The following is a 7,500-nucleotide window of genomic DNA, read 5'->3' on the forward strand; positions in this document are numbered from 1 at the left end:
AAAAGTGGTACCACGGCGTTGTGGCTAAGAACACTGGCTTTGTGGCAAAGATGTCAAAAAAAAATACTTTAAGTAAAGTAATGTCGAAAAAAAAATAATAAATATTAATTTCCAATTGGGATTATTTGTTGAACATAAAAATGTTCATAAAGAAAAATTATTAAAAAGAATTATTAATTCTATATCATAAATAAATGGTTTATTTTATAAAAATATTCCAAAAACACTTCAATATATTGAAGTAAAAGAAAATATTAGAAATTTGAAAATAATCATTGATATGTATTTGTGAAAGGTGCTACACTAAAATTTAACAATATCAGAGTTCACCATACGGTAGGAGTTCTCTTTGTTAAAATAAAAATAGTTGTTATATGAAACCTTTGTGAAATGCATTTTCCCTCATTTTCCAGATAAAAGTAAAAATACAAAATACCCATACAAAATACCCATACAAAATACATACAAATAAATAAAAATAAAAATAAATTTACCAAAAAATATATACAAATAAAAATTGTGTTGGTAAAAAAAATAAAATAATAATTATCCCTATTAGGGAGGATATAAAACAAAAAGTATGTATAAATATAAATAAATAAAAAAAAAAAAAATAAAAACTTTATCATTGGATTTATTGAGAGGAGATTGATGTTATTTTTCAAAATTTCAAATAATATTAAAAATAAAATATTATAACATTATTCTGGTTGATCCTGCCAGTAGTTATATGCTTGTCTCAAAGATTAAGCCATGCATGTCTAAGTACACACGAATTAAAAGTGAAACCGCAAAAGGCTCATTATATCAGTTATGGTTTATTAGATCGTTAACAGTTACTTGGATAACTGTGGTAATTCTAGAGCTAATACATGCAATATAAACACGGACCTTTTGGAACGTGTGCTTTTATTAGGCTAAAACCAAGCGATTTCTTCGGAAATCGTTATAATGGTTGAACTCTAGATAATTTGCCGATCGTATGGTCTAGTACCGACGACAGATCTTTCAAATGTCTGCCCTATCAACTATTGATGGTAGTATCTAGGACTACCATGGTTGCTACGGGTAACGGGGAATCAGGGTTCGATTCCGGAGAGGGAGCCTGAGAAACGGCTACCACATCTAAGGAAGGCAGCAGGCGCGTAAATTACCCACTCCCAGTTCGGGGAGGTAGTGACGAAAAATAACAATACAGGACTCATATCCGAGGCCCTGTAATTGGAATGAGTACACTTTAAATCCTTTAACAAGGACCAATTGGAGGGCAAGTCTGGTGCCAGCAGCCGCGGTAATTCCAGCTCCAATAGCGTATATTAAAGTTGTTGCGGTTAAAACGTTCGTAGTTGAATTTGTGCTTCATACGGGTAGTACAACTACAATTGTGGATTGTACATTACCTTATGTATGCAAGCGTATTATCGGTGGAGTTCTTATACATTTATGATACTTATGTACCATTATGTATTCCTCCTATTAAAACCTGCTTCAGTGCTCTTCATCGAGTGCTGTTGTGGGCCGTTACAATTACTTTGAACAAATTAGAGTGCTTAAAGCAGGCTCCAAATGCCTGAATATTTTGTGCATGGAATAATGAAATAAGACTTCTGATCTACTTTCATTGGTTTTTAGATCAAGAGGTAATGATTAATAGAAGCAGATTGGGGGCATTAGTATTACGACGCGAGAGGTGAAATTCTTGGACCGTCGTAAGACTAACTTAAGCGAAAGCATTTGCCAAAGATGTTTTCATTAATCAAGAACGAAAGTTAGAGGTTCGAAGGCGATCAGATACCGCCCTAGTTCTAACCATAAACGATGCCAGCTAGCAATTGGGTGTAGCTACTTCTATGGCTCTCTCAGTCGCTTCCCGGGAAACCAAAGCTTTTGGGCTCCGGGGGAAGTATGGTTGCAAAGCTGAAACTTAAAGGAATTGACGGAAGGGCACCACCAGGAGTGGAGCCTGCGGCTTAATTTGACTCAACACGGGAAAACTTACCAGGTCCGAACATAAGCGTGTAAGACAGATTGATAGCTCTTTCTCGAATCTATGGGTGGTGGTGCATGGCCGTTCTTAGTTCGTGGAGTGATTTGTCTGGTTAATTCCGATAACGAACGAGACTCAAATATATTAAATAGATGCTTTCAGGATTATGATGTTGAAGCTTTCATAGCCTTCATTCATGAATATAGTAAAATATAATTGTGTTTGAATGTGTTTATGTTAGTGGAGTCGTACCTGTTTGTTTGTCCCATTATAAGGACACTAGCTTCTTAAATGGACAAATTGCGTCTAGCAATAATGAGATTGAGCAATAACAGGTCTGGAATGCCCTTAGATGTCCTGGGCTGCACGCGCGCTACAATGAAAGTATCAACGTGTATTTCCTAGACCGAGAGGTCCGGGTAAACCGCTGAACCACTTTCATGCTTGGGATTGTGAACTGAAACTGTTCACATGAACTTGGAATTCCTAGTAAGTGCGAGTCATTAACTCGTATTGATTAAGTCCCTGCCCTTTGTACACACCGCCCGTCGCTACTACCGATTGAATTATTTAGTGAGGTCTCCGGACGTGATCACTGTGACGCTAACGTGTTACGGTTGTTTCGCAGAAGTTGACCAAACTTGATGGTTTAGAGGAAGTAAAAGTCGTAACAAGGTTTCCGTAGGTGAACCTGCGGAAGGATCATTAACGTGATTTTTCCAATAAAATAAAATTTATATATATTTAATATATATAAAAAAGAAAAATAAAATATAAAAATAAAAATGTACAATTATGGTACAAAATGTATAAAATATACAATAAATATATAAACAAATACAAAAAAGAATACTTCAAAAGAAGTAAAAATACAAATACAAATTAGACTGGGTGTGTTACTATAAGTAATGCATTCAGTCTTTTTTTTTCAAAAAAAATTAAGAACAAAAAGTATTTAAACGGTAGCCAAATGTCATCGTCATCGAAATAGTGACGCTTATGAAAATATATATATGAATAAACAAACTTGCTATAGCAAAAGTCGAACAACAAAGGTGTCGTACCCTTCGGGGTAATATCCTCCTGGGTGTAAAAACCCGCCCTTCGGCGTGGCGTGTATACGTTGCGACGAATTAACCCCTAAAGGTGTCGTACTTGGACAATATCCCGGTACTATCCGGCTAAAACGCATAGCATAAGTTGTAACGATATATATATAATAAAAAAAAAACAAATACAAAATAGACTGGGTGTGTTACTATAAGTAATGCATTCAGTCTTTTTTTTGCAAAAAAAAATATGAACAAAATATTTAAATGGTAGCCAAATGGTGTCGTCATCTAAATAGTGACGTTTTTAGCCAATATACAAAAACAAATTAGACTGGGTGTGTTACTATATGTAATGCATTCAGTCTTTTTTTTTCAAAAAAAAATATGAACAAAATATTTAAATCGTAGCCAAATGGTGTTGTCATCTAAATAGTGACGTTATAACCAAAATACAAAAACAAATTAGACTGGGTGTATTACTATAAGTAATGCATTCGGTCTTTTTTTTTCAAAAAAAAATATGAACAAAATATTTAAATGGTAGCCAATTGTCATCGTCATCGAAATAGTGACGCTTATGAAAATATATATATGCATAAACAAACTTGCTAGAGCAAAAGTCGAAAAAACAAAGGTGTCGTACCCTTCGGGGTAATATCCTCCTGGGTGTAAAAACCCGCCCTTCGGCGTGGCGTGTATACGTTGCGACGAATTAACCCCTAAAGGTGTCGTACTTGGACAATATCCCGGTACTATCCGGCTAAAACGCATAGCATAAGTTGTAACGATATATATATATAAAAATAAAAATGTATAAAAATGTTGTACTTAGATTTCTTTAAAAGAAATTTATAAGTTAACGATTCTTTGGAATTGGACATTCGCAACATAAAAAAAATACATAAAATATAAAAAGAAATAAATTTTTATTTCTTAAAAACAAAAATTGACTAAATATAAAATAAAAAAATAATAATACTCTAAGCGGTGGATCACTTGGCTCATGGGTCGATGAAGAACGCAGCAAACTGTGCGTCATCGTGTGAACTGCAGGACACATGAACATCGACATTTTGAACGCATATAGCAGTCCATGCTGTTATGTACTTTAATTAATTTTGAAGTGCTGCTTGGACTACATATGGTTGAGGGTTGTGATACTATGCTAAATAAGCTGCTTTTGATTTATCAAATGCGCATGTTATATTATTGGATTTGTAAAAATTCATAATATTAAAATATAATATATACCTCAAAATAATATCGAGCGACAGTAAGTTCGTTTTATCTATTTTTTAGAGGATGTTAGTATATAAAAATTTCTAACATTGCAGATCGTTGTCATAATATAATTTGGCAATTGAGGCATTCTACTTGAATTGATAAAATGGCTGAAATGATCGATATATAAAAAATATTTTGAATTGAGTATATAAAATTATTAAGCAAATAAAAAGTGTTAAGCAACCTCAACTCATATGAGATAACTCCCCGAATTTAAGCATATTAATGAGGGAAGGAAAAGAAACTAACAAGGATTTTCTTAGTAGCGGCGAGCGAAAAGAAATCAGTTCAGCACTAAGCCATTTTGTCTTTATGGCAAATATGGGATGCAGTGTATGGAACATCTATAATCTAGTATGAGAAATTAACGATTTAAGTCCTTCTTAAATGAGGCCATTTACCCATAGAGGGTGCCAGGCCCGTATAACGTTAATGATTACTAGAAGGTGTTTCCAAAGAGTCGTGTTGCTTGATAGTGCAGCACTAAGTGGGTGGTAAACTCCATCTAAAACTAAATATAACCATGAGACCGATAGTAAACAAGTACCGTGAGGGAAAGTTGAAAAGAACTCTGAATAGAGAGTTAAATAGTACGTGAAACTGCTTAGAGGTTAAGCCCGATGAACCTGAATATCCATTATGGAAAATTCAATACTAATATAAAAATATATAAAAAATATTTTAACAATAGTGTGCAATTTTTCCATATAAGGACATTGTAATCTGTTAATGTAATAAATATTTATCATAAGATCCATTACTTAAGTTTATTCAAATTGTTTATCTTCGGATTTTCAACATAAAATAAATGTTTTGGATTTGATAAATCATTGACAGATATAATTATATATTGTGCTTAAATTTTTCGGAATTTTACAATGGTAAATAGATCTATTGATTTGTTTATTTATATTGTATGCACTTTTATGATTAACAATGCGATAGATTCAGGATACCTTCGGGACCCGTCTTGAAACACGGACCAAGGAGTCTAACATATGTGCAAGTCATTGGGTATTTTTAATAAAACCCAATGGCATAATTAACTTAACTTAATTTAATGGGATTAGTTTATAATTTGTTATGAATTATTTATTCAATCCCGGGGCGTTCTATACAGTTATGCATAATGATATTTATATTATTTATGCCTCTAACTAGAGCGTACCTTGAGCATATATGCTGTGACCCGAAAGATGGTGAACTATACTTGATCAGGTTGAAGTCAGGGGAAACCCTGATGGAAGACCGAAACAGTTCTGACGTGCAAATCGATTGTCAGAATTGAGTATAGGGGCGAAAGACTAATCGAACCATCTAGTAGCTGGTTCCCTCCGAAGTTTCCCTCAGGATAGCTGGTGCAATTAAAAATTATATAAAATAATCTTATCTGGTAAAGCGAATGATTAGAGGCCTTAGGGTCGAAACGATCTTAACCTATTCTCAAACTTTAAATGGGTAAGAACCTAGCCTTTCTTGATATGAAGGTTTTGGTTGTGATATATTGTGCCCAGTGGGCCACTTTTGGTAAGCAGAACTGGCGCTGTGGGATGAACCAAACATAATGTTAAGGTGCCAAAATTAACAACTCATGCAGATACCATGAAAGGCGTTGGTTGCTTAAAACAGCAGGACGGTGGCCATGGAAGTCGGAATCCGCTAAGGAGTGTGTAACAACTCACCTGCCGAAGCAACTAGCCCTTAAAATGGATGGCGCTTAAGTTGTATACCTATACATTATCGCTAAAGTAGATGGTTTATTTTCGATCTGATTGAATTTAAATTTTGAAACTTTAGTGAGTAGGAGGGTACAATGGTGTGCTTAGAAGTGTTTGGCGTAAGCCTGCATGGAGCCGCTATTGGTACAGATCTTGGTGGTAGTAGCAAATAATCGAATGAGACCTTGGAGGACTGAAGTGGAGAAGGGTTTCGTGTGAACAGTGGTTGATCACGAGTTAGTCGGTCCTAAGTTCAAGGCGAAAGCTGAAAATTTTCAAGTTATAAAAAATAAAAAATAAAAATTAAAAAAAAATTTTAATAAATTACAAAAATATATATATTATGTTATTAAAAATAAAAAAAAAAAAAATATAAAAAAAAATATATGAGCAAATATAAATAAAAAAAATATACAAAAGTATATAAAAAAAAATATTAAAATAAAAAATTAAAAATACAAAAATATATATTATTATTATATGAAATAAAAAATACAAAAATAAATATTTAAAACACTTGATAAATTTTGAACGAAAGGGAATACGGTTCCAATTCCGTAACCTGTTGAGTATCCGTTTGTTATTAAAAATGGGCTTTTTGCTCATCCTGGCAACAGGAACGACCATAAAGAAGCCGTCGAGAGATATCGAAAGAGTTTTCTTTTCTGTTTTATAGTCGTACTACCATGGAAGTCTTTCGAAGAGAGATATGGTAGATGGACTAGAAGAGCATGACATTTACTGTTGTGTCGATATTTTCTCCTCGGACCTTGAAAATTTATGGTGGGATTACGCAAACTTCTCAACAGGCCGTACCGATATCCGCAGCTGGTCTCCAAGGTGAAGAGTCTCTAGTCGATAGAATAATGTAGGTAAGGGAAGTCGGCAAATTAGATCCGTAACTTCGGGATAAGGATTGGCTCTGAAGATTGAGATAGTCGGGCTTGAATTGGAAGCAATAACATGGTTTATGTACTCGTTCTGGGTAAATAAAAATTCTTGAATTTTGTTCCCCGGATAGTAGTTTACGTAACCAATTGTGGAATTTTCTTGCTAAAAATCTTAAGATATATCGCAAGGTATGTTCTTTTGATTTATAACGACTATCAATTAACAATCAATTCAGAACTGGCACGGACTTGGGGAATCCGACTGTCTAATTAAAACAAAGCATTGTGATGGCCCTAACGGGTGTTGACACAATGTGATTTCTGCCCAGTGCTCTGAATGTCAAAGTGAAGAAATTCAAGTAAGCGCGGGTAAACGGCGGGAGTAACTATGACTCTCTTAAGGTAGCCAAATGCCTCGTCATCTAATTAGTGACGCGCATGAATGGATTAACGAGATTCCTACTGTCCCTATTTACTCCCCCAAACGAAGGCGGCCTTAACGAGGCTTGGGGGTTAAGTAGGTATTTGTTAGTGTTTCACGAAGTGATACAACAAATACCGAAACTAAC

General features: G+C 34.3%; 2 non-coding genes and 1 pseudogene across 2 annotated transcripts; all 3 read left to right on the forward strand.

Moving 5' to 3' along the window:
* The first annotated feature begins 703 nt into the window (after positions 1-703).
* On the forward strand, positions 704-2,695 carry LOC129920764 (small subunit ribosomal RNA). Its single transcript, XR_008773320.1, has one exon. It is a non-coding gene; the product is annotated as a small subunit ribosomal RNA (ribosomal RNA).
* A 1,320-nt stretch (positions 2,696-4,015) lies between these two features.
* LOC129920836 (5.8S ribosomal RNA) lies at positions 4,016-4,194 on the forward strand. Its single transcript, XR_008773373.1, has one exon. It is a non-coding gene; the product is annotated as a 5.8S ribosomal RNA (ribosomal RNA).
* A 309-nt stretch (positions 4,195-4,503) lies between these two features.
* LOC129920811 (large subunit ribosomal RNA) overlaps positions 4,504-7,500 on the forward strand; it is a 5,429-nt pseudogene continuing 2,432 nt past the window's right edge.

Source organism: Episyrphus balteatus (assembly GCF_945859705.1).
Source record: "Episyrphus balteatus chromosome X unlocalized genomic scaffold, idEpiBalt1.1 SUPER_X_unloc_1, whole genome shotgun sequence".
Classification (NCBI taxonomy): Eukaryota; Metazoa; Arthropoda; class Insecta; order Diptera; family Syrphidae; genus Episyrphus; species Episyrphus balteatus.